Source organism: Silene latifolia, unplaced genomic scaffold (assembly GCF_048544455.1).
Source record: "Silene latifolia isolate original U9 population unplaced genomic scaffold, ASM4854445v1 scaffold_62:4597612-6569265, whole genome shotgun sequence".
NCBI classification, from domain to species: Eukaryota; Viridiplantae; Streptophyta; class Magnoliopsida; order Caryophyllales; family Caryophyllaceae; genus Silene; species Silene latifolia.
The window spans coordinates 728,562-756,110 of NW_027413539.1; the positions used below are offsets into that span (position 1 = coordinate 728,562).

At 38.9% G+C, this 27,549-nt stretch overlaps 2 long non-coding RNA genes across 4 annotated transcripts; both read right to left on the reverse strand.

Annotated features, from left to right (window-relative positions):
- Positions 1 to 16,950: 16,950 nt before the first annotated feature.
- Positions 16,951 to 23,891, reverse strand: LOC141639950 (uncharacterized). Of its 3 annotated transcripts, XR_012542776.1 has the most exons (8): positions 23,651 to 23,891; positions 22,694 to 22,761; positions 22,146 to 22,543; positions 21,885 to 22,020; positions 21,653 to 21,715; positions 21,365 to 21,423; positions 18,349 to 18,426; positions 16,951 to 17,260 (listed from the first exon to the last, which is right to left on the reverse strand). It is a non-coding gene; the product is annotated as an uncharacterized LOC141639950 (long non-coding RNA). The 3 variants fall into 3 exon arrangements; XR_012542774.1 differs by having other exon boundaries at positions 22,146 to 22,761; XR_012542775.1 differs by having other exon boundaries at positions 21,365 to 21,509; positions 22,146 to 22,761.
- A 33-nt stretch (positions 23,892 to 23,924) lies between these two features.
- Positions 23,925 to 25,569, reverse strand: LOC141639949 (uncharacterized). The gene is made up of 3 exons (XR_012542773.1): positions 25,274 to 25,569; positions 24,618 to 24,779; positions 23,925 to 24,017 (listed from the first exon to the last, which is right to left on the reverse strand). It is a non-coding gene; the product is annotated as an uncharacterized LOC141639949 (long non-coding RNA).
- Positions 25,570 to 27,549: the final 1,980 nt, after the last annotated feature.

Here is a 27,549-nt window from a genome sequence, read left to right on the forward strand (position 1 = left end):
AAATAAGGTCTAAGTACCTCGGTTGTGACACCCCTCGTTGAGGCAACTAAATATAACTAGTAAATCGTGGCGGAAACACGAGATTTTTAAAACTTTTAAGACTTCTAATGAAGTCCAACGCGAGGTATCACCAACACGATAAATAAGTTTAGATAATTAAGTTTAAGTTTACAACACAAGTCTATTTATTGGGGAAAAGATATCCCACGAATTAACATCAATTCGAAAAGTAGGTGAGTCTATTATGTAATAACTAATAAGGTCCGAGGTAAGAACTCGCTAGCTCACACGGTCTTCCCCACTTAAGCTTCATCACCAACCTGTCATTCATAATAAATATGAAAGCCACAGTCAGTGGGGAGTAACTCAGGGTTCTCCCAGCCACAATATGTCGAAATACAAGTAATTAGGAATTTAATTAAACAAACAAGCATAAGAATAAATACTTACGGTAACAAGAGAATCATGATTAGTATACAAAATGCAATAAGAGTAGTTATGCGTAAATGAGAGAAGAATAATTAGGTCAAACGGTCAAATAATGACTCGACTCAAATGTAAGACAAATTACAAAGTATAGACTCAAACAAGACAACCCTCTAGACTCCAACCTCTTGGTAGGACGACGATCATAATACGGTCCTAGTCTAAACCTGGCCAGACTCTCGGGATGGACGACACCCGATTCGACAAACGATACCAAATCGTATCCAAGACTCGAATTATGGTACACCTAACCGTGCCCGAAAGTCGAGTAACCTCAAGCGGAACCTTGTCACCTAACCGTGACCCCCGGTCCGAAGAGGCGGAAGGAAAAATAGCCCAACTCGGAAACAATGGCACCTAACCGTGACCCAATGTCCGAGGGCAAATAAATAAGGAATGTCGAGTAGTCTCACAATGTAAAACGTCACACTCGGGTCACAAATACGAGTGGAAAAGATTGCATAAACATAACGTAAACAATTCATGTGAAGCATGCATAAGTATAAAGGTATGAGAAACATCGGTACTCTCTGGTGGTGTGGGCACCGGCCCGCCCACCCGGCGGAGGATTCATGCTATGGTGAACAATGTCAAATTAGGTGAGGGTGTATTCTCTGCCGGGTGGCAGGCCTTGCCCACCAGGCGAGGGATACAAGCTAAGGGAAACAAGGTCAAAAACATTCAATGTGTATTCTCTGCCGGTTGACCGGCTGCCGGCCCACCGGCAGAGGATTCATGCTATAGTAAATTAAGTTCAACATTTCACATAGTGTATTCTCTGCCGGTTGACCGGCTGCCGGCCCACCGGCAGGGGATACACCCTATTATAAAAGACACCAAAATCTCATGTACGCTTTACTGGGTTGGGTAGGCCGCTGCCACCCACCGAGGGGATTACAAAGGCTTAATTCTCCATTTTTATAAGTCGAAATGCACAGACGCTGCCGGTTGGGTAGGCCGGCTGCCGGCCCACCGGCAGAGGATCACTGTATACGAAAACTCAACAACATTCATCTAAAGCCTTCCAAATTCAACCATCTTTCATTTAACCACTTCATACTTCCTAAACATGATGAATACTCAGAAAATTACCACTTTCAAGATGTAATTACCATATGGGGTGGATTATAAGTCATTAAAATGAGGTTTAATCATGTAATTATGGGAGAATTCCTTTAAGACAATCTCATATTTCACCATATTGCAACTAGGCATGAAATTACTCATTAAACATGTGAGAATTATCATACAAGTATTCTACACAACACCAAATCACCAAAGGGCATGAAAGACATCAAATTTAACATCCATGTGAGTCTAATACTACACAATTCACACAATTTTAACATAAAAGTCGAGTAACCCATCACCGTTACCTTTTTGCACTTCAATCTTCTAAAGACTCGTCAATGATGTAGCTATCCTCCTCCGGGTTGTCCAAGTTCTCCCCTAAACACAAAAACAAAGGTATTAAGTCAAGAATCCACATCCTTGTAAGATGAGAATTTCGAAATAGAGGAAAAGATGGCAACTTTCTTACTTAGAAAGAAGGGAAATGAGGAAAGGAAGAGAATGGCGCGAAAAGGAACGAGATTGGTGAAGAATTGAGTGAGATATGGTGATTTTAGGGTTAGTAAGGGAAGGTTCAACAATGGTGATGTGGTTGTTGGGAAATTTCAGAAATTAGAAGTGAGGGAGATGAAGTTGTGAGGGTTTAGTTAAGGTTTTGTGTAGAGAAAAGAGGGGGAAAAAGGCCCATGAGTCAAGTTAAGCCCAATAACTCAAAATGAGTCGGTATCCACTAGAATTTTCGTCCCAAGTCTACTATAACTCGAGTCGGAGAATAATATTATTAAAATCTACACTATTATTACCGTTACACGGCTAAGATGATATTTTATGAAAATAAGCTTTAAATAATAATTATTTAATAAAAATTACTTAAAAGTTTATTTAAAATATAAGAAAGGCGCGGGGTGTTACAATCATCCCTCCTTTTAAAAAGTTTCGCCCTCGAAACTTGAAACGAAAAGGTATTACCTTAAGAAAACAAATTAGGGTACTTGACACGCATGGAAGCCTCCGGCTCCCAAGTCTCTTCTTCTACATCACCACACTTCCACAAAACCTTCACCAAGGGCACCACTTTACTCCTTAGCTTCTTCTCCTTCTTATCCAAGATACGAATCGGTCTCTCCTCGAAAGAAAGACTAGGCTCAAGCTCGGGAATTTCATTTTGCAACACATGACTAGGGTCGCTAATGTATTTCCTAAGTTGAGACACGTGGAAAACATCATGAACCTTACCCAAACTCGGGGGCAAATCCAATCTATAAGCCACGGCACCAATCCTTTTTATCACTTCATAAGGTCCAATGTACTTCGGACTCAACTTCCCTTTAACTCCGAACCTCTTCACTCCTTTCATCGGGGACACTTTCAAGAACACCTTATCTCCAACTTCAAACTCCAAGGGTCGACGGCGAACATCGGCGTAAGATTTCTGTCGATCTTGGGCGGCTTTCATTCTTTCACGGATGTGCTTCACTTGATCAATCGTCTCGGCTAACTTGTCGGGTCCTAGATCACGAACATCACTTGCTTGGTCCCAACAAATTGGACTACGGCATTTCCTTCCATAAAGGGCTTCATAAGGGGCCATCTTGATAGAAGCATGATAACTATTGTTGTAAGAAAATTCCACCAAAGGTAAGCTCTTCTCCCAACTAGAATGAAAATCAAGGGCACAAGCACGCAACAAGTCTTCTAGAGTTTGTATCGTCCTCTAGGATTGTCCATCGGTAGCGGCATGAAAAGCGGTACTCATCAACAACTTACTACCCAAAGCATCTTGCAAAGCTTTCCAAAATCTTGAACAAAAACGCGGGTCACGATCCGACACGATCTCCTTAGGAACACCATGGTAACGAACGATCTCTTCCACATAAGCACTAGCAAGACGGTCTAAACTCCAAGTCTCTTTGATAGGAATGAACCTAGCACACTTGGTCAACCTATCCACAACAACCCATACGGCATCCTTTCCACCAACGGTCTTAGGCAAAGCCATCACAAAATCCATGGAAATGGACTCCCACTTCCATAAGGGAACATCCAACGGTTGTAGCAAACCACCGGGTCTCTTATGCTCAATCTTCACTTGTTGACAAGTAAGACACCTTCCAACATATGACACAATGTCATTCTTCATGTTAGGCCACCAAAACTGAAGCTTCAAATCTTTATACATCTTGTCTCCTCCGGGGTGAATCGAATAAGGGGAAAGATGAGCTTCATCAAGAACTCTCTTCCTCAAATCAACGGCATCGGGTACGTACATGCGTCCTCGGTAACGAAGGTAACCTTTAGCATCAATCGCACAATCCTTAGCTTTCCCTTCAAGAAGCTTGGCTTGAAAACTTTTAAAGGTAGCATCGTCCACAAGGCTATCTAGAATCTCACGGTGAAGGACGGGCTCGGCAACCATAGCACCAAGATAATCAAAACCACTCTCCACAAGTTGCAAACTTAACTTACGAAACTCGGCACAAAGGTCATCGGGGAGTACACGAATGGCACTCAAGGAATGAGTAGACTTCCTACTAAGGGCGTCGGCAACCACATTTGCCTTTCCTTCATGATACAACAACTCTACGTCATAATCATTCACCAATTCCAACCATCGTCGTTGTCTCATATTCAAATCCTTTTGGGTGAAGATACATCTCAAACTCTTATGATCGGTGTAGATGCGGCAATGGACTCCAATGAGATAGTGTCTCCACATCTTCAAGGCATGAACAATAGCGGCTAATTCCAAATCATGAGTGGGGTAGTTCACCTCATGAACTCTCAATTGTCGCGAAGCATAGGCAACAACCTTCCTATTTTGCATAAGAACACAACCTAAACCCATCTTAGAAGCATCACAAAACACATCGAAGTCAACTCCATCCTCGGGCAAGGTCAACACGGGAGCGGTAGTCAACCTCTTCTTCAACTCTTGGAATGCACCTTCACAAGCTTCGGTCCACACAAACTTGGTCTCTTTCTTCAAAATTTGAGTCATCGGTCTAGCAAGCTTGGAAAAATCCTTCACAAAGCGACGGTAATAACCCGCCAAACCCAAGAAACTACGGATCTCACCAACATCGGTTGGACTCTTCCACTCAATCACGGCTTCAATCTTCGAAGGGTCTACCATGACACCATCCTTAGATATAACATGGCCTAGAAAGGACACCTTAGACAACCAAAATTCACACTTGGAGAATTTGGCAAACCACTTTTGACGACGAAGGATCTCCAAAATGATACGAAGGTGATCGGCATGCTCTTCTTCGGTCTTGGAATAGATGAGGATATCGTCAATGAAGACCACAACACACTTGTCTAAGAACTCACTAAAGGTCCGGTTCATTTGGTCCATGAAGATAGAAGGGGCATTGGTTAAACCAAAGGGCATCACCTTAAACTCAAAGTGTCCATACCTTGTGCTAAAGGCGGTCTTAGGGATGTCGGACTCACGAACGGGAATTTGATGATAACCGGATCTCAAATCAATCTTGGAGAAGGTAGAAGCACCCTTGAGTTGATCAAACAAATCTTCAATTCTTGGTAGAGGATACTTGTTCTTGATGGTAACACGGTTAAGCTCGCGGTAGTCAATGCAAAGTCTCATGGATCCATCTTTCTCCTTCACAAAGAGAACGGGAGCACCCCAAGGTGAGGCACTAGGTCTAATGAATCCTTTCTCAATCATCTCATCAAGTTGCTTCCTCAACTCCTTCAACTCGGTTGGCGCCATACGGTACGGGGCTTTAGCAATCGGTCCGGTTCCGGGTACAAGGTCGATAGAAAATTCTACATCACGCTCGGGAGGGATTCCGGGCAATTCTTCGGGAAAGACATCGGGAAACCCACAAACCACGGGCACTTCTTCGATCTTTGGTAAGGGAGGGGAGGTAGAGGTCACCACGCATAGAAATATTTGGTAACCTTTCCTCTTCATGCTCATCAACTTCAAAGCGGAAATCAATTTCACACCTTCTTGGGAGCGGACTCCTCTATAGGACACACGAGTGCCTAGCGGACTCTTGAGGCAAATCTTTTGATCTCGACACTCGAATCTTGCATCATACTTTGACAACCAATCCATACCCAAAATCACATCGAATTCCTCAAGGGGAAAACGAAGTAGGTTAGCGGGAAACAAGGTTTCCAAAATAGAAATAGGAATGTCGGAGAAAGTGAGGGAGCAAGAGAATATTTCTCCGGAAGGCAAGGATATAGAAGTTTCCTCACTAGGAATTGGTTCAAGAGCTAGTTTTTCCGAGAACTTGGAAGATATAAAAGATAAAGATGCGCCGGTATCAAATAAAATGAGGCAAGGTTGATCAAAAATTGAGAACATACCCGTAATGATATCGGGATGAGCGGCGGCCTCGGCTCGACTCATGACAAAGATAGTTCCTCTTGGCCTAGCATTTGAAGTAGGAGCATTCTTCTTCTCGGGGCAATCGGCAACACGATGTCCGGGCTTCTTACAATGAAAGCAAGTCAAGGGCTTGCCATAGCATCCAACTCCAGGGTGTAGAGCTTGTCTACAATGGTAGCACTTACGGTCCTTCTCAAGTTCATTAGTTGGTGTGGGAGCTTGTCCTCTAGGTTCTTGAACTCTTGATCCTTGTCCTCCATGGTCTTGTATCCTTGGCACAAACCTCCTCTTGTTGGCATAGTTTGGAGTAGAAGGCACAAATGGTCTCTTGCCATGAAAGTTAGAACGGTAAGAATGAGAAGAGGAGTGGGTTTTGGAATCTTCTTCAATGGCCTTCAAAGAGCTTTCGGCCCAAATAGCATCATCATAGACTTCCACAAAGGTAGTTGAGCTTCTTCTCACCATGCTTTCCACCTTAGGGTTCAACTTGTTCTTATAGAAGTAGACACGATCCTCTTCATCTTTCACGAACTTGGAGGCATAATGGGCAAGTTCATTAAACTTGTCGGTGTAAGCTTGAATTGATAGCTTTCCTTGCTTGAAGTCCATGAACTCCTTCAATCTTTGTTGTTTGAGCTCCTTAGGGTAGAAGCGAGTCTCCACAAGTGACTTGAAGCGGTTCCAATCAAAGTTGGGATCTTGAGTAGCGGTAGGACCGGTCAAAGTCCACCACCTATCGGCTTCCTTCACAAGAAAGTGAGAGGCTAATCTCACCTTGTCCTCCTCTCGGGCATCAAAGAGAGAGAAGTTCTTCTCCATATCACGAAACCACTCCGAGAGAGCAACGGGATCCACTTCACCACCATAGGTCCTAGCCTTGTTCCTTGCTAGTTGGCTTGCAATCCAAGCATAGCTTCCTTGACGGTTGGCTTCATGTAGAGGGGGAGCGGGTTGAACATTTTGTTGATTAGCAAGCACTTGGGTGAGGGCTTGCATGATAGCATTCTCCACATTGGTTGGTCGTACCATCTTTTGCACAAGAGCAAACAAGTTAGAACCTATCACAAAACATACACAAAAAGGCTACCAACTTAGGTCCTTAATTCTACCCATCTCTCATTCATTATTCAAGGTCAAGTAAGAATTTTAAGTTGGGGTACACGTGTGTGCGTCGGGAGCAATATATGCTCGATACCAATCGTGACACCCCTCGTTGAGGCAACTAAATATAACTAGTAAATCGTGGCGGAAACACGAGATTTTTAAAACTTTTAAGACTTCTAATGAAGTCCAACGCGAGGTATCACCAACACGATAAATAAGTTTAGATAGTTAAGTTTAAGTTTACAACACAAGTCTATTTATTAGGGAAAAGATATCCCACGAATTAACATCAATTCGAAAAGTAGGTGAGTCTATTATGTAATAACTAATAAGGTCCGAGGTAAGAACTCGCTAGCTCACACGGTCTTGCCCACTTAAGCTTCATCACCAACCCGTCATTCATAATAAATATGAAAGCCACGGTCGGTGGGGAGTAACTCGAGGGTTCTCCCGGCCACAATATGTCGAAATACAAGTAATTAGGAATTTAATTAAACAAACAAGCATAAGAATAAATACTTACGGTAACAAGAGAATCATGATTAGTATACAAAATGCAATAAGAGTAGTTATGCGTAAATGAGAGAAGAATAATTAGGTCAAACGGTCAAATAATGACTCGACTCAAATGTAAGACAAATTACAAAGTATAGACTCAAACAAGACAACCCTCTAGACTCCAACCTCTTGGTAGGACGACGATCATAATACGGTCCTAGTCTAAACCTTTGGCCGGACTCTCGGGATGGACGACACCCGATTCGACAAACGATACCAAATCGTATCCAAGACTCGAATTATGGTACACCTAACCGTGCCCGAAAGTCGAGTAACCTCAAGCGGAACCTTGTCACCTAACCGTGACCCCCCGGTCCGAAGAGGCGGAAGGAAAAATAGCCCAACTCGGAAACAATGGCACCTAACCGTGACCCAATGTCCGAGGGCAAATAAATAAGGAATGTCGAGTAGTCTCACAATGTAAAACGTCACACTCGGGTCACAAATACGAGTGGAAAAGATTGCATAAACATAACGTAAACAATTCATGTGAAGCATGCATAAGTATAAAGGTATGAGAAACATCGGGTACTCTCTGCCGGTGTGGGCACCGGCTGCCGCCCACCGGCGAGGATTCATGCTATGGTGAACAATGTCAAATTAGGTGAGGGTGTATTCTCTGCGTAGGGTGGCTGGCCCGCCCACCTAGGGGGATACAAGCTAAGGGAAACAAGGTCAAAAACATTCAATGTGTATTCTCTGCCGGTTGACCGGCTGCCGGCCCACCGGCAGAGGATTCATGCTATAGTAAATTAAGTTCAACATTTCACATAGTGTATTCTCTGCCGGTTGACCTAGTGCCGCCCACCGGCAGGGATACACCCTATTATAAAAGACACCAAAATCTCATGTACGCGCTGCCGGTTGGGTAGGCCGGCTGCCGGCCCACCGGCAGGGGATTACAAAGGCTTAATTCTCCATTTTTATAAGTCAGAAATGCACAGACGCGCTGCCGGTTGGGTAGGCCGGCTGCCGGCCCACCGGCAGAGGATCACTGTATACGAAAACTCAACAACATTCATCTAAAGCCTTCCAAATTCAACCATCTTTCATTTAACCATTTCATACTTCCTAAACATGATGAATACTCAGAAAATTACCACTTTCAAGATGTAATTACCATATGGGGTGGATTATAAGTCATTAAAATGAGGTTTAATCATGTAATTATGGGAGAATTCCTTTAAGACAATCTCATATTTCACCATATTGCAACTAGGCATGAAATTACTCATTAAACATGTGAGAATTATCATACAAGTATTCTACACAACACCAAATCACCAAAGGGCATGAAAGACATCAAATTTAACATCCATGTGAGTCTAATACTACACAATTCACACAATTTTAACATAAAAGTCGAGTAACCCATCACCGTTACCTTTTTGCACTTCAATCTTCTAAAGACTCGTCAATGATGTAGCTATCCTCCTCCGGGTTGTCCAAGTTCTCCCCTAAACACAAAAACAAAGGTATTAAGTCAAGAATCCACATCCTTGTAAGATGAGAATTTCGAAATAGAGGAAAAGATGGCAACTTTCTTACTTAGAAAGAAGGGAAATGAGGAAAGGAAGAGAATGGCGCGAAAAGGAACGAGATTGGTGAAGAATTGAGTGAGATATGGTGATTTTAGGGTTAGTAAGGGAAGGTTCAACAATGGTGATGTGGTTGTTGGGAAATTTCAGAAATTAGAAGTGAGGGAGATGAAGTTGTGAGGGTTTAGTTAAGGTTTTGTGTAGAGAAAAGAGGGGGAAAAAGGCCCATGAGTCAAGTTAAGCCCAATAACTCAAAATGAGTCGGTATCCACTAGAATTTTCGTCCCAAGTCTACTATAACTCGAGTCGGAGAATAATATTATTAAAATCTACACTATTATTACCGTTACACGGCTAAGATGATATTTTATGAAAATAAGCTTTAAATAATAATTATTTAATAAAAATTACTTAAAAGTTTATTTAAAATATAAGAAAGGCGCGGGGTGTTACATCGGTCATGAGCCTCATGAATGTACTAGGTGCATTAGAGAGACCGAATGGCATCACAAGCCATTCATATAACCCATACTTAGTCTTGAAAGCCGTTTTCCACTCATCCCCTTCCTTGATCCTTACTTGATGGTACCCTTGCCTCAAATCTATCTTTGAGAACACTTGAGCTCCACTAAGTTCATCTAGAATGTCATCAAGTCTAGGTATAGGAAATCTATACTTAATGGTGATGTTGTTAATGGCTCTACTATCGGTACACATTCTCCAAGACCCATCTTTTTTTGGCACGAGCAAGGCCGGGACGGCACAAGGACTAAGGCTCTCCCTCACAAAACCCTTACTCATGAGTTCCCCAATTTGTTGTTGTAACTCTTGAGAAGCTTTTGGGTCACTTCGATATGCGGCTTTGTTGGGGAGGGTAGCACCCGGGATGAAATCGATTTGATGTTCAATTCCCCTAAGGGGAGGCAAGCCACTTGGGAGCTCGCTAGGAAACACATCTTCATAGTTATTTAGGAGGTCTCGGATTTCTAAAGGGAGGGTCATCTCGTTTTCTCCAAGCATGTCCTTGGCCACTAGGACATAGATATCATCTTCACCCTTCAATTCTCGTAACATTTCGGCCTCATCAATTAACAAAACCTCTCTTGTCGGTTCAACCATGGATGGTGGAGTTGTTGGTTTGATAGGTGGAGGTAATGGTGAAAGGATAATTTTTCTTGAACCGAATTTGAAAGTTTATGTGTTATCCCTCCCATGATGTACCGAATCCCTATCAAATTCCCAAGGTCTACCAAGTAAAAGATGACAAGCATCCATGGGTAAGACATCACAAAGGGCCTCATCTACATACTTTTTACCAATGGAAAAAGATACCAAGCATTGCTTGTCAACCCTCACCTCGGCTCCTTTGTTGAGCCATCTCAATTTATAAGGACATGGGTGGTCTTGTGTGGGTAGGGAAAGCTTTTCGACAAGGGTACTAGATGCTACATTGGTACAACTGCCCCCATCAATGATTAGATTACAAACCTTTCCCTTTATGGTACATCTAGACCGAATGATTTGGTGTCTTTGATCCATTTCTAAGGGTTGGGGTTGAGTATGCATTACTCTTCATGTTACTAAGTTAAGACCCACATTCGGATTTAAACTATCATGAAGGCTAGGACTTTGTACTTTTGAGTTTTTGTCGAGGACCCTTGGATCCGAGCATGGCCCTTGTGTTCCATAAGCTTGCTCTCTTCCTATCCGGATATGGCTCCTTTTCTTCTTTGTTGATGTTGGGATGAAGTTGTTGAGGGCATTCAACACATAGTCACATTTCTTGGAGAGTCGTGTTACTTGAGTTTTGATTCCAAGTAGCTTTTCTTCACTCATGGTTGTTTTTTTGTGTTTTTGGATGTGGTTAAGGTTTTGTGGACTCACAAGAAGGATTACCAACCCAAGACTAACACAACAATGGAATTGTGTTAACCTAAAGCTCTGATAACCAATTTGAAGTGTAACTCTCAAGACTCGGGTTTTGATTAAAAAGGATTCAATTTGGACGGTGTTTTGGACTGTTTAATCGTGATAAAAACGACTAAAAACTCAACAGGAACTCTGAAAACTGCAATCGAACAGTCGACAGAACTGTTTAAACCACGGTTCCAGAACTCTAGAATCGAATAGAGTAAAGGATGTGATTGGGATATGAATTAACCCAAGCACAAAGCCACTAGGTTAAGACTAAAGGATAATTTTCAAGCACACAGCAAAGAAAAATACCCGACTCTAAGCACTAAGCAAAAGAGATTAGTAGAAATCAATGTTTCTAACTTGTGTTTGTTCATTCATCAAATTCTGATTTTCTCATGTCTAACTTTGGCTTTTATACTACAAGCCATACAATCTTGACCCTTGATTACAAAATAAGATCTAAGGCTCTCATAAGGGCCGAAAAAACAACAAGAAAAACGGTCCTCTAGACCTTACACACTTACACAAGACAATGACATAAAGCTTAAAGATACAACCTCCCTTTGGCATGTTCTATTGACTTATTTATGATCACAATAGACCTTTTAGAAGCTTACAAAACCGGTTCATGCTTTTGGTGGCCTTCTAAAGGTGTATTAGAACTTGCTTGTTCAAAAGAGGAAAGGTTAAAAGCGACCCCTTGATAAGTCTATAAAACCGTGCAAATGTCCCCATCACTCGGTTTTATCTACCTTGTTCCACATGGTTCAATTCCTTTTAAGACAAAAGATATTATGTAAAAATCCTCCAATCCTTGGTATGAGGATCCTAGGCCAAAGTTCGACATTTTCCTTAGACGGGTTTGGTCTTGGACCTCAAATTGTGAGATGGTCCAAAACCGGGCTCAATGGGACTAAGTGTGCCTTGATTTGCTTCAGTATGCAAGCTTAAGCGTTCCATTTATGGACTTAAGCAAGCTTCTCGGAGTTGGAATCATCATTTCGACCAGGTGATAAATGAGTATGGTTTCACTCGATCGGTCGAGGAACCATGCTTATATATCAAGTCGAGTGGGAGCAAGATTGTATTCTTGATATTGTATGTCGATGACATACTCTTGATTGGGAATGACATTCCTCTCTTATCTTCAGTTAAAGGATGGTTGAAGAACCATTTCCAGATGAAAGATCTGGGTGAGTCACAACGTATTTTGGGAATCCGTATCTACCGAGATAGATCACGACGGACGTTATCACTTAGTCAGGAGTCTTATTTGGACAAGATTCTTGAGAAGTTCAGCATGACCAACTCCAAGAAAGGGAACCTTCCAATGACGTCTGGAATGCAGTTGAGCAAGTCTCAGTCACCTACGACGCCTGAAGGGATTGAGCGCATGAGTCGTGTTCCTTACGCATCTGGAATAGGGTCAATCATGTATGCCATGATATGCACACGTCCAGACGTGGCATATGCATTGAGTATGACGAGTCGGTACCAAAAGAATCCAGGTGAAACACACTGGATAGTTGGTAAAAATATCCTCAAGTACCTACAGAGGACTAAGGATAGGGTATTGACTTATGGAGGCGATACTAAGCTATGCGCAATCGATTCTGTGATGCTAGCTTCCAAACGGATCGAGATGATTCAAAATCTCGGTCGGGTTCGTCTTCACTCTTAATGGTGCTCCGGTCACCGGAAGAGTTCCAAACAGTGTTGTAGCAGATTCTACCACCAATCCGAGTACTATGCCGCTTGAAGGCGTGCAAAGAAAGGATATGGATGCGTCAATTCTTACAAGGACTTACGATAGTTCCTAGTTCGAATGACCCGATCACCATCTATTGTGACAATAGAGGTGCCATCTTCCATGCTAAGGAGCCAAAGTCTAGCAACAAATCTAGACATGTACATCGGAAAGCTCACCTGATCCGTGATTACGTGGAGCAAGAAGAGATAGTGATTGACAAGATAGCTTCGGATGATAACATCGTGGACCCTCTCACTAAACCGTTGAATTTTGATAAGCATGAAGGGCACGTTATTTCCATGGGAATTAAACGTGTTCCTCAGTTGTAGTAGTTGATTATGGATTTGATACATTATCTTTTTCATATACTATTTATAACTTCATCGTTTTAATATAATATTTTGTTTTTATGTGGATTGTACTGACAACATTGAACGCCACAAAGTGAACTGGATTACATTATATTTTGTTTGGTCCGTAATCACCCATATGAGCTGATAACTCTGGCTATTATATTGTGCAGTCGATTGATGGTGGGTTCAATGAACCATAAGTCAAACGGTTGACTGATCGATCACAAATGCGAGATTATAACGATATCTCGTAGGACAAATTTTTGTAACAACGTAATGGAGTCCTAAATGTTTAGAAACATTCGGTGCCAGGTCGTGGATAGGACATCCATTGTGTTCCTAGACTCGATTCTTTTGACTATCGACTGTCTCTTGAGATTAAGGCAGTTTTTGGGTGACTTTGGTTTCTTTCTCACGGTCTGCCGCCGAATCGGAGGCTAAGTAGATTTTTTCTGGGTCATTTCATACTGTGCTTATATCTGCAGGATTCGAGTTGAGGAAAATATCCAACCTTTATCAGGTATAGTTATTTCTCAGGGCCACTCGAGGAGTAGTAACTGAAATGCATGGCCATGCTCGAATGATGATTCGTTTATCAGTTAAGTTACTCTCTAGTCGGGGACACTCTTGATATAGATCACTTGTAAAATACGACTTTTGTGAATACAGATTTTGCAAATTGTTTTACATTGAGTGGGAGAAATTTTAGGATATGAGAATCGGTTATCGCACATACACTTGTGAGGACAAGTGGGAGTTTGTTGGAGCTTGTGTCCTCCACAAATTAGTGTGATAACATTTACAAATCTCTTATTGGTTCACAAGGGTATACTTCGTATTTTATCAGTTGATTAACGATTACCTAATAACGGTTGGCTTGCTAGAAAGTTTGACGTTATTATCATACTGATGGCGGTGATCAACTGGTCCCTAAAAGTCACACCTAAAGGATGTGTTTGAGAAATGTGATTGTATGAAAATATAATCACATTGATGCCTTATATGACTAAACAGTTAGTCACTGTGTTGATGAGACGATTATTTAATGCTGATTAAATAATATAAGTTTTATACAAATTAATCACAATTAAGTAAATTGAATATAATAAGTTATATTTAATTAATGTATATAATGTTAGCTTGGACGAATTAATATGTTAATTCGTAATTGAATGTAATCGGTTATATTTAATTAGCTAATTATAAATATGCGATATTTATAGTTAAAGTATATATTATACAATATTGTCATAATAAATTATTATCGACCGGTATTAATAACTCGACCATAAGTCATTGTTGTAAGTAGACTGATTAATACGGAATAAATTAAAATGACAATTTATAAATTATGCACTTTATATACATTTTGTAAACTACCAAAAATAAGTAGATTTAATCATCTTATTTTGGTAGGTGGTATAACCGAAAAAAAAGAGAAATTATCCTCTTAATTTCGGTGAATGGGCCGAAAATTAGTAGAAAAAAATCTACCCTAATTACTCCTTATACTCGGTTTAAAGGAAGATTAGGGAGATGACTTCTTAACCTAATTTTCTAACCTAGCCTCTCATCAAAAAACACAAAAACGAAAAACCCTAAATTTTTACTAAGAAATTCGGGGATCGATTCTAGCAAGAAGCAAAGGGCATATCTCATATCGTCTTGGGTGCAACTGATAGGTGAATATCATTGCGATATTGTTCTTAGGCCGATTTTGCTAGGACCGAAGGTTGTTTCTTCATTCTCTACTTTTGTTTATGCAATTTAGTTTTATGACTCGTAATCATCTTATAAATTCGTTATAATCCTTAATTTTAAGGGAAGTATACAGATTATTTCCCACAAGCTACATCATCTCTCAAAGAAAAAGGAAATAAAGTTTGCTTGACCTGATCTTGAGACACCTCAACTGTCAAAGGAATAAAACAGCAATAAGTAACAAACGTTTCCATGTGTTTTGCGGGGTCCTCTCCAGCTTTTTCTGCAAATAAATTCCTTTCTATTAGGCTTATGTATGAAGGCTTGATCTCAAAAGTTCTCTTATCAGCGTTAGGGAGCTTGAAGCCTTTAGGAATAAAATCAACCGTGGGTTCGGAGTGACTTGCCAATGTTGGCATCTTTGATGTTGTAGAAACCACAGGTGCAGAAATAAGTGTGTCCACTTCTAAGGACGAGTCTTCTGCGAAAGTATACCGCTCGTAGTCAAGTGCACTCAAGTCTTCCACTTGACTTACTTCTCTTTGAAATTTTCGTCTCTAGCGAAAAGTCTTTTCTGGCTCGTCATCAAAAGGTATAATCTCTAATTTGTTAGACCTGGACATACACGAAAACAACAAGAAAAGATAAAACTGCCTCAAGGAACTGAAGTTCCCTGAAACAAAAGACAAAAATAAACAGAAACAAACAGAACAATTGTTGCCTCCCCGGCAACGGCGCCAAATTTGATAAGGGTTATTTTTAGTCATTTGCCTTAATCAAAATAAATCCTAGCTTAGTACTAACAAAATAGCTAGCGGAAAGTTAGGGTCGAATCTACAGAGAGGCGGTGATTATCTAGTTTGTTTATATTTAAATCCGTCTTAAAGGTAACAAGTTATGGGGTTTTGAATGGTTTGATTTCTAACAACTAATAGCAAATTAAATAAACATGATAAACAATAATATTAAAGAGTCTAGGGATTCGGGTTCACTAGGTAGTCATCCAAGCGTAAGATTTAATTCATTGATTGAGCAATTTATATTGTTGAAAGTCATATGATCAGTCGATTCTAATATGTCTTTTTAGATCTAACTTAACATGCAATCGCTATCATTAAGTCGGTCTAATTCAATTATCGTGGCCTATATTAGTCTTAACCCTGTCGGTGATAATCCTAGTTTATGCTATACTAATTAATAAATTCTGATCACTAATCAACTAATTAGAGGTAAAACAATAATTGAACAACAATACAAAGCCATTTAACATTCAATTCATAATAATCCATTTTCTAACAACCTCGATCTCCTTTCACCCTAGATTAAAGGCTTAGCTACTCATACTAATAACAATAACAATATAAGAAAGCATAATTAAGAACTAAAAGATGAACAAACAATTGAAATAATAATTATTGAAAGATTAGAACAATACCGTAAAATAGCAATGTTTAGATCCATAAAGGGAGAATAATAAATAAACTAAAATAAGTATTTGAGAGAGTTTTCTATAGTAGATATATAAACTATGAAAATAAAAGCATAATTAACCAAGGATACGAGTTTAGGTATTTATAATAGTACATAGCCGACTTAAGGAAAATTGCGGAAATTATGGAAATTGGAAGGTTCCTCGATCGAGCCTAAGTGCACTCGATCGAGGCACCAATTCTCAGATACACCAACTCTCGACATTGCATAAATTGGTTCCTCGATTGAGCCTATACTGTACTCGATCGAGTATAGAGGTTCCTCGATCAATCCCAAGGTGTACTCGATCGAGGAACCAAGTTCCTGCTTCGCGCATTGAACTTCAAACGGCCGCCATTTCTTCGTTACTTGTCATAAACTAGTTGTTGCACCGCGCCCTATCGGGCGCGGTGCCCCAATTTGGTGAAACAGTATGCGCCAATATTTAGGAATTATTCTGTATAAGATTAGGAAAAAGACGCGATTGGTAATGTATTTGAAATGGTGAGTTAAACATAGCAGTGATTACACAAACTGGGGAGGATGTTTAGAAGCGTGATGGCTTGCAAAATATTAGGGTGGATAGTTGTGAAAAGACGACAAAAATAATCGCGCTACAAGGTGGAACTAAATCGCCACTTGTGGGTAGCTATTACTAAACCGGCAAGCTGGTTATTAGGCCGGTCCATGTGAATCTCGCTGCTTATATTATAAAATAGTACATGTGAATCTCGATACTATATCAATATATACCCAATTACCCTATTTTCTACTCTAAATTACAACCAACTCATATGACTTATTGAGATTAAAACACAATTTGCAGCCCAACAAAGTAAATAAACAATGCTTATATCACCCGTGATTAATCTGTTTGAAGCCACAAAGTATCTCTTTGAAGTCACAAAGTGACTCCTATAAGTAAGCAAATGGCTCCTTTGTTGCCCTGCAGAAAGTATCAATGATTCATAGATATCAATATACAACCAATGCCTTGAGTAAGTGGCATCTGCCATATAATTATAGTACATTTTCTAAGCTTAACAAAAAAACTATTGTACTGCGGACACTGACAGGCAGTGGCTACCTAGTCCAAAAGCCAACTTATATGACCATTTAAAGCTAAACAGATTTATACTCTTATTTGTTAACAATCAGACAAGTATACAATTAGAAAATAGAAGTTGTGGCATGTGGGCATTAAACTATGCTAAACAAAGATGAAATGGAGGACGTATATGCATTACATGCGTTTGTGAAGTCGCCAGTTAAAGCAGCACAGTCATTTATGCTATCTACAATTCTATAAAGCATACGAACTACTCTATATGTAAAACAATAAGAGAGATGGAAATTATGACCACATGATTTTCTTCTAGTTTCCACCATAAAATTTAATCCATATTCAAGGAAGGTAGAACCACATGGCACTAAAAACCTCTACATCCTTAGATTTAACTTTTTTTGGGTTTGCGCTCAACCAGAAAACTCGATGCCCGGGGACTCAAGTATTTGGCGGTAAGGGTGAGTTGAGGTGGGGTGATTCTGGTCATTATTATTAAGGGTTTGTTTTAATTTAGTCGAGCCGCGGTTGGTTTTCTCGGCTCTAAACCTTAAACAAACTCAAAACCTAATCAATCGCTTCTCACTTTCCGAGTAAACTTAGTCTTCAGAGAAATCACATACATGTCTAAGGGGTAACTATTAGTGAAATATTAAAAGCACAATTGCTTTTGCTAGTCTCACTTTCCGAGTAAGCTTAGTCTTCAAAGAAATCACACATGTTAAGGGGTAACTCTCTATGCAACATTCTAGCACCTGTTCAACAAGCTTCCCAACATGGAACTCAATTTCGAGTTTAAGGAAGCATTACCATGGTAGGTACTTCCTAATCACCGTTTACGTTATAGGTTTATCTAAGCTCTCAAGGAATTAATAAACAAACTTAGAAAGTTAGTACAAAAATATGGTTTTCAGAATGCACAGAGATACAGTTTTTTCCATTGTGCACTACCTCCGTGCTTACTCACATACCTTTCGAACATGAATTTTCTGTATGAGTGATATGGTTCTCAAGAGTGCTCCTTGGATATAAGCTCCCGATGTGGTAACCTGCAAGATAAAATAACAGTACATAAGGGATACAGGTCGTTCAGAATTCGACATATCAAATATAACCTTAACTTCTCAATAGATTATCAAATACTTTAGCTAAACTTTATAGATTGTAGGGCTTCTAAATTAATTATCAAATATAGCTAAAATTCTGAATTCAACATGCTATTATACCGGAGGTAAAACTGCCTAAGCATTGGCCAGAAGTGAAATTTATCATTAATTTAGCTGGCTGGTTTGCAGATTAGAATACTTTGTGATAATCTGTCTGAGTAATACAAGAAATGTTTTCCAGGTACCGATGGGTACTTTACGCTTGGCGATCCCATGGTAGCATAAATGTGAGTGTTAATTTACATATCAAGGAATGGATATGTTAGAACAAAAAGAAACGTGATAAATAACATGAATCAGTAAGCATACTAACATTAAAGAGCCTTTATTTTCTTAATAAAGATCAAGATGAAGCGAAAAACTGATTCATATAGTTCCGTATCAACAAAGCTGTTTCTGATGAAATGGTAGTGGCTAGCTCAACATTCAGTTAGAGACAACCTCATGCATATCTATTGGAATATGGCATCTATTCAAGTTGAATAAAATAATTTAGATGTCATCAGATTTTAAAAGAGTCTCATCAGACAATCAATTGAATCTCTCCTAAAAGCGCTAGCAGCTAGGAGCCTAGCGCCAAGTAAAGTTCTTGCTGATAATCTTTATTCATTTACGGTTCATTGACCAACTTCACGATTTCACATGCCGAAATACCAAGCTTCTACAAATTGAACAATCTTTAAACCCAATAATTAGTTAGCCGAATATAGCTATGGGCATCAACAACATGACACTCACCTTTTAAAAAAAAAAACCAATGATGAGCATAAATATGAAACTTTTATCCACAAATTAAACCACCCACATCAAAATAACACAACCCCAATTCATAATCCCAACAAATACTCTCAGTTTTCCAACCTCTCGGCAATATCAGCGGTATCACAAACAATATAAGCTACCCATATTAAAGAGCATCCAGTTAAGTAAAAAAACATAAAGAAAAGGAAAGGAAAATAAGAAAGTGGAAACATGAAAAAAAGTGACAGAGTTAGGGTTTAGTATTTATAAAAACCCACACCAAAACGCAATATACTCCATGTTGCAAACTTTAGCAATTTTGTTGAAATCAAAGCATCGACCTCATTGGCCCACCACCGAATGAAGCATAATGGAACAGGGTACTCGTATCGTGGCAATTAACCCCGCGACAGGGAAAACACTAAACACAGGGAAGATCGACGGTGGGGAGTGTATTAGAAAAAGAGAGCACTAACGAATGAATTATTCAGTTCTTCTACCTTCTAAAGGGACACTTGAACACGGTTCTTTCCTTAATTGTTGGTCTATCAACAAGATAATAAACATTCAAGTTCATTGTCGGGTCAACGACATAATAAACATTCAAGTTCATTGTCTGGTCATAGAAAGCTCTGCATACTCAATAGTGCAAAAAATGCTTATTGATCACAGTTTAACAATTCACATATAGCTTTGTAACTCGTCATCCATGTGAGGTAGTTTTTCATTCTCCCAATCAACCAGCAAAAAGAAGGAAACTTAGCCGTAGTTAAGAAAACATGTTTTGTATATCTAGTTAATTATACACGCCTCTTCGATCATCGTCTCTACTCTCTAGAGTCTGATCCATAAATAGGGAAAAACATTAAAAGATGGTTGTGGTTTTGATGCGTAAACCAGAAATCAGCACGCCTTCTTTAATCAACTGCATGGGCTAGCACTTCATTAGTCTTCATGGTAGTGAGCCAAAATTTGGCATTTCTTTCTCTATATATAAACCAGGGCAGTGGCATCGAAATAGCCAAAAGTTTGAGGTTTTTTAAACAAAAGCGAAAATTGCATTGATTTATCAGCACAATGGTATTGAATTAGGCGAGAAACAACACAAGTTCACAAATTTGAAAGGTGAAAATAAAGGCGTTAAACAATCGTTGAATGAACATAAACTGGTAACAAAAACTTATAAATCAACAACTAAAGCTAAGACTACATCAATAGTAACTTAAGCCGAATGAAAAGTGTTGTTGTACAGAGCACTTAAATCCTTAACTATGGCCTAAGTCTACCATCACAACTAAAGCAAAATCAAAAGCAAAATTTACCATCACAATCAAAGATTAAAGTCAATCAGCAAGAAAATTAAATCCTTATGCAAGAGAACACCCACAAATTATCCAACATTTGTTAAAATTACGAGAAATGAAGAAACAATTGGTATCAAAAGTTGCGTAGACACAGTAAGTTTAACATTTGCAATAAGTTTTTAAAAAAAACAATAAAAATGGTCGACCTTTTATATCTTGTGCATACATGTTAGAGCTTTGTCAAGAACAACATTAATTCTATCATCCCTCTTCCTCTTCATGCGTATTCATTATGCACAAGTATTATCCACCATAGTTAATACCATAGATACAAAATACTCAGTATAAAATTAAAACAGGAAATTAAGTTAATAAAGAAATTAAATCGTACCAAATGGAGCAAAATAAATCAAATGGCAATAACCAAAATCAGCAGCTCATACACCTCAATTATTTTATAACAAAAATTCGAAATAACACAATTAAATTAAAAACTAACATACCCTTGTCGGGTTGATTTCTTTTAAGGATGCCCCAGAGAAACAAGTATAAGAATAAATCGGGAAAAATAAGAATCAATCGGGAAAAGGAGAGGAAATGAAAATTGAAATAAATTGATTTAAGATGGGCAATATAACTAAGTACAAGGACAAAGAGTATCACATAAATCTCACGAATTTGAAAAACTATACTAAATTTCCATATTGAACTCCATACCTCTATGTGGCCATGGCTCTAATTATACAACAAGATCCTCAAGAGCACATTCTACATACCTGAACCTGCAATTGGAGCTGCTTCAAATATCCAATGGCTTCATCCAACATTGACGCACCTGCAATTGGAGTTGCTTCAAATATGCAATGGCTTCATCCAACATTGACACCTTATCGGTATTGACTCGTACAAAAATAATAAATTCTGAAACAAAAGATGAAATATTCATAGCGTGACAAATTAATCTAAATAGTTCATCAAATACTCAATTTCAAAACATCTCTAACAAAGTAAACTCTATTAATTCTAATATGTTCAAGAAGTTTAAATTAATGGCCGAAAATTACCTTGTTAGAATTGGGAATAAGATTCTGCATTGCTTTCATCTTCTCATTAATTCTGCTCCTCCTCTGTTCACATAAACAAGTACTATTTAGCAATATTATTGAGTAAACAGGTCTTAAAGTGTGATCAGCCTATGAAATGACCGCCTAACACGGTAAGACGGTCTTATCCTATAATTTGTGTCTAACTTGAATTCCTGGCTAGGATGCAACCAGCAATAGTGAGTGAGCTAACCTTTTCGGACAAATTATAAACTTCAGCAGCTGTAGTCCTATTTGACTGATTTCGCGACAGACTCAGTTGCTCATCTGTCGCCGCGCCTTCCAAACCATACTACATATTCCACACTCCGCCACTTGTAAGAAATTATCTAAAAGGAGCAATAAAAGAAAAGGAAAGGGCAACAACATGAGAAAGGAATTATTGTATTTAGAACCTCGCTTTCATAATCACAGTAATCAGCACAGTCAATGTTGGATGAGAAATGGGACCCACCGCTGATAGGGAAGTAATCACCAGTTGCTGAGGAGATGATCTGGTTCGACCCCGAAAACCGCGGTCGGATGAAATAGAGGAGATGAAGGAACAGGTAAGTGGTGAGTTATCATTATTATTGTTCATCTCGTAAATCGTTGTTGCTATTGTTGTTGTTATCGCTTTGCATGGGTCCCTATGACAGTAGGGGAATGCACAGAAAGGGGAAAAGTGAAGGCGAAGAAGTAGAAGGGGGTGCACGAGAACGACGGGAGAGGTGGCGGAGGAAGGTGGAGATATCGTCGGCTTAACAGAGTAGAAAGTCATCACACACAGACGATTGAGATAGCATTTAATTAATTACCAGGCAAGGCTCTCAAAATCCGGGAATTCTGAAAACCCAGGCGGCCCAAATCGGACTGAAAAAACACATTTCTAGATTAGCCAGACCATCTTCGCTAAAAGTGGTTAGGCTATCGAAAACGGCCTTCCATGAATGACGAAACAATATATTTTAAGAAACTGAATGCACCATTAAGATCAATTTATAGCACAATACAGATGCTTACCAGCCATTACGTTCAATAGCATCATCAACAGATGCATTCAACATCTCACTCATTGAGGGAAGTTCACCCTGAATTCATAGCCACAAATACCATATTACCATCTATACCATATGGGAGTACATGCAAGCACAAGAATTGTTTGCACATTTCTTGGGACTCTCTAATTGTTAGGCCTTTGTAAAAAGTTGCACGGACGACAGCGTAAATATTCAGGAAAAACTAAAAGAATGATCATTCCACCAGCTTTTTACTTAATTGGTCTTAAATTTAATCTTTTCAGAATTTAATCTTTCTATAAGGTAGAATTGATAAACTTTGCATATTGGACAACTATTCAAAAGTCAACAATCCAAATTCCAAACACTAACTTGAATATCAACACTTGAACCAACATATCAAAAGCAGGTTTTAGCCCCTAAAAACAGGCACCAGTATAACCCCAAAATACCATTAAACCATCAAATAAATAAAATACAATCTCAAACGGAAAAGGCTTACGTAAATAAAACAGATCTTTTAGAAGCAAACCCTTTTACATATTTTTCTCTCGATAGTAGCAGTAATGGTGTTGAAGGGGAGCCTTGGCGCACCAATTAAGGTGTTGCTTTGTGGCCGTGAGGTCACGGATTCAAGTCCTTGGAGCGGCCTCTTGCCAAAATGGCAAGGGAAGGCTTGCCCCAATTACACCCTTGTGGTGGGACCCTTTCCCGGACCCTCGCCTAGCGGGGACGCCATCGTGCACCAGGCTGCCCTTTTAGTAGCAGTAATGGTGTTACTAAGGTAGAGACCTGACGGTAACCCGATACTCAAATTCTCGGGTATTCGTGAAATTGACGTGAAAATCCTTGAAATTGATTTGAGTTTTATATTGCTTTGTACTCACAATAATCATTAATTTTCTAAGGCAAAGGGCACCTGGTAAGAATGCGAGAAATCCCAGAGGTGGGAGAGACAAACCTGCACTATAGTTAGCTTCAGAGGAGTTCAGTATACGACCACCAACGTTTACCCTTAACTTGCTTGGGTATAGCGCTCTTGCAGTGACTGTAAACACACAGCATGTTCGCAATACACACTAACATTGGTATACCCACAAACAATTCAAGCTTAATTCATGTATATGGAGGCCCCAATACTAACTCGGTAAAAAACGGAAATCGGAATGCACACAACATCACAGGGAGGGAGGAGGGGGCACTGGGGCTGGGTCGATCGTAATGCACATGACCGTTCGCGGCCTCCAAATATCGCAGCTCTTTGACCTACCCTTGTTAGGAGGTGTTGCGGTACAGGTTGAAACCAACCTCCACTAAACCATAAACACCTATAAAACATAAATGGTATTAATTATTATGCCTCCTTTATGTGAAACACTTGAAGCACAGTGACATTAAAATGTAAAGCGAACATACATCAACAAACACTAAAATAATCCGAAAAAAACAAGAGGCAACAAAAAAATAGAAAAGAGGCACTTCAATCAATCTAAGAACCACAAATTTGCAACTAACAACAACCAGTCACTCCCTGGCTACATCCGCTTTACCAGTTTTCTACCGTTTTCTTGTTTAACTATTACTCTAATTGTACACAGGTCTTTAGTTAAACTCTATGTATAATTTCACGTGGTAGCCTTCTTATGTAATAGCTTTTATGTGTATGTTGTGTACGAAAACATTGGCGAGGCCTCGTCAACTAACCTACGCTTTCTCGAGCCAGGGAGTAAAGACCACTATAAGTCATGTCAATAAGTAGGCTTTCTAAATTACATGGCTTTAAATTTCAATCTAATATAAATGTTAAACTGCTCCACTGCGTGGTTTTCAAAGCAGAAAATACCTTACTTCATTGAACACATCGATTTGCTCATTAGACGCCCCTATTGCCTAATATATTTACACAAAAAAACCAGCATCTAGTTTACCATGGTAAGAAGATATACAGGGAACCATATCTACCACTTTGGAGCAATCTGATTATAATGCAGAAACAACGGAGACCAAAACTGATCTTCAAATAATTGGAGTGCATGCCTGAGAGTCCCCTCTCCAACAACTTCCTCTTCTTCTCGTTCATGTCGGGCACTCTACACAATGAGAAGTTAAGCAAATATTGTAATAAATAAAGTATAGCAGCTGAAATATATTATAAACAGATAAGCAACCACTTTCCAGCCTGACCCTCAAACCCTCAAGTAACTGTTGAGTTGCAGACAGGTGATTGGTACGAAGCCCCAAAATAACCCCAGGAATTTCAACTTGCCCAATTTATTGCATGCAATCAATCTAAACCTCTAAAACTCAATGACCTCACATTCAATAATCATTCAAAGCAAAGCACGAAAAAAACTCAGAATAATTTAAATTGGCCGAAATCCAAGTGATCAATCAATTTAATAATAAATATAAACCTTTAAAAAGGGGCAAATAATTGCATGCAATCAATTAATACTATAGAATTATCCACTTTAACTAACAACTAAAACTAACAACTAATAATCCACTTTAACTCACAATCAACAATCTAACTCAGTAGATAACATATCGGATATCAAATCAGAAAAATATCCGGGAAACTTACCTGTTATGCATTCGTATCAGGCGGCATGGTGAATAGCCTGGCTAGGTTTAGGAAAGAGGAGAAGAAAAAGAGGGTGAAAGTAATAGTAAGAATAAAAGGCAGGAAGAAGCTAATCTACAGAAATTAGAAAAATAAATAGGAAAATGGAAGTAACCACACGCAGAGACGAAGGTGCGAAAATGGTGATGGAGATAGAAACAAAAGAGGAACTGAGTGGAGGGGATACGGGATTAAGACGGAAAAAGAGAAGGGCAGAATAGTCAGAAAGTACCAAAGTTACTGTTACAGCTACAGTAGAGGGATTTTGGGTTTTTTAAAGAGTATGGACAAGAGATTTTCACGAAGTTGGAAAGCTAAGAAGATAAGATTTCACCTCCAGTTAGAATCACTTGAAAATATGTTGTAGAACTCGAGATATGGCTCTTCAAAGTAGGCACTAGTAATAAGTTGCTCTTTTCTTTGTGTTTTCTTCTTAACTTCTCTTCCTTCATTCTTATGGATTCTCGTGCCATGCTTCGTGTATCCCTTCTTGCCCACTCTGTGATGCCCATTTCATTCCTTTGCTCCTCAAATGCATCATTCATGCATTAAACATCAAAAGGCGGAAGTATCAACGTTCTAACATAAAGGCATGTAAATCATATAAATTAGCACGAAAATCGTATCAAAACTAATTAAGGCAAGGCATAAATATGTATATATATATGACTCATGACTCCCCCCCCCCCCCCAAACCATCTCTTTTCTTGTCCTCAAGCAAAGCAACACATAATACAAAAGGCAATCATACAAATGACGAATAAACAACTCAGAGCTAATGTTTAATGCACATACAAATCCCAAGCTATCCATATCTGTAATAAAGTAATGACCAAAGTGTACCAATAAAATATATTAAAAGGTACGGGAAAAAGAAAACGTAGCTAAAATCTCAAATCACCATACTATAGACAAATGCTAAATACCTTTCGATCTTGCAAGACAAATTAGTTGGATTCTCGCGGATTTCACTCATGCACTCATAAGTATATAGGATGAGTTATATGTAAGATAGAAAGAAGTAGAAGCACTCACTCGACTTATGAAACATGCATGCAATCTAATGTGATAGAGATTTCCCCAACTAATATGCAAGCACCATATGTAAACAAAAGTACATGTATCAAGGACAATAAGGGTGACAAATAGGTTAAAGAGATAGAAATGGTTTGTGCTAAAGCACGTTATGGATATGTGGAGCTAAGACGGTAGTCGCACCAATAACCAAAACTAAATCTTAAAATATCAGATGAACCCAACTTAGAGAAATGATCTCAACTTTACAACGTATGAGAGCTAATAAATTATGCATTAGACTCTAACAACCATCCTTTGATCCTTGACAAAACCAAATGAAGCAATCTCTTTTCTTTTCTTTTCTCTTTTTCTATTTTTCGATTTTTTTTTCTCTCTCTTTTTTTTTCTTCTTTTTCTTTTTCTTTTTCTTTAGCTTCATATATTTGTTTTCCAACACAAGGATATAACACAATTGCTAAATAATGATCTTGCTATACCCACATGACAACAATAAGTCCCAACCCAACCATAGTACCAAAATAAACACGATAAACAAGAAACTGCGACTGTCCCGAAAAGGTAGGCAAATTCTTGGATTGTAGCTCATAGGATATAATTTAAGATTGGCTACAAGGGTTCAAACGGGCTAACAAAAGGTAATGTAAGGCTTATTTGAACGATAAGAATCGCCTATCGATACGTACTTAGTCAAATGAAAGCAATAAAAGCATCAAGAAATCAATGTCAAACTTTTATAGTTTGATATTACATATTCCACAAGGAGAAATCACACTCAAGCCTAATTGACAAATGAGACCAGTTCATTGATCTTCCTGGCCTAGGAAGCTCTATAGACCTCAGAATTTAAGTAGTTTACCAACATAATATTGTCAAATCTAATTAGCATAAGGCATGTCAAATACGGTTAAGACTTGAATTATGAGCTTTGTTTTCATGGCTAACGAGTCAAAACAATGTACATGGATAACTATATGGGATTCAAATGCAAAAACAATGCAATTTAACATCATTGTTATTAAATTCACCAAGACTCGACTTAAAACAAAGGAAAAACATGTTTTTGTGTTTTATAAATTTTTTAATTTTTATGTATTTTTGATATAAAAAGCACACAACATAATAAAAGACCCTCTCCCAAACCTAAATGTCACAGTGTCCTCATTTTAACGCCTACATCATAACAATCACACAAAATATCC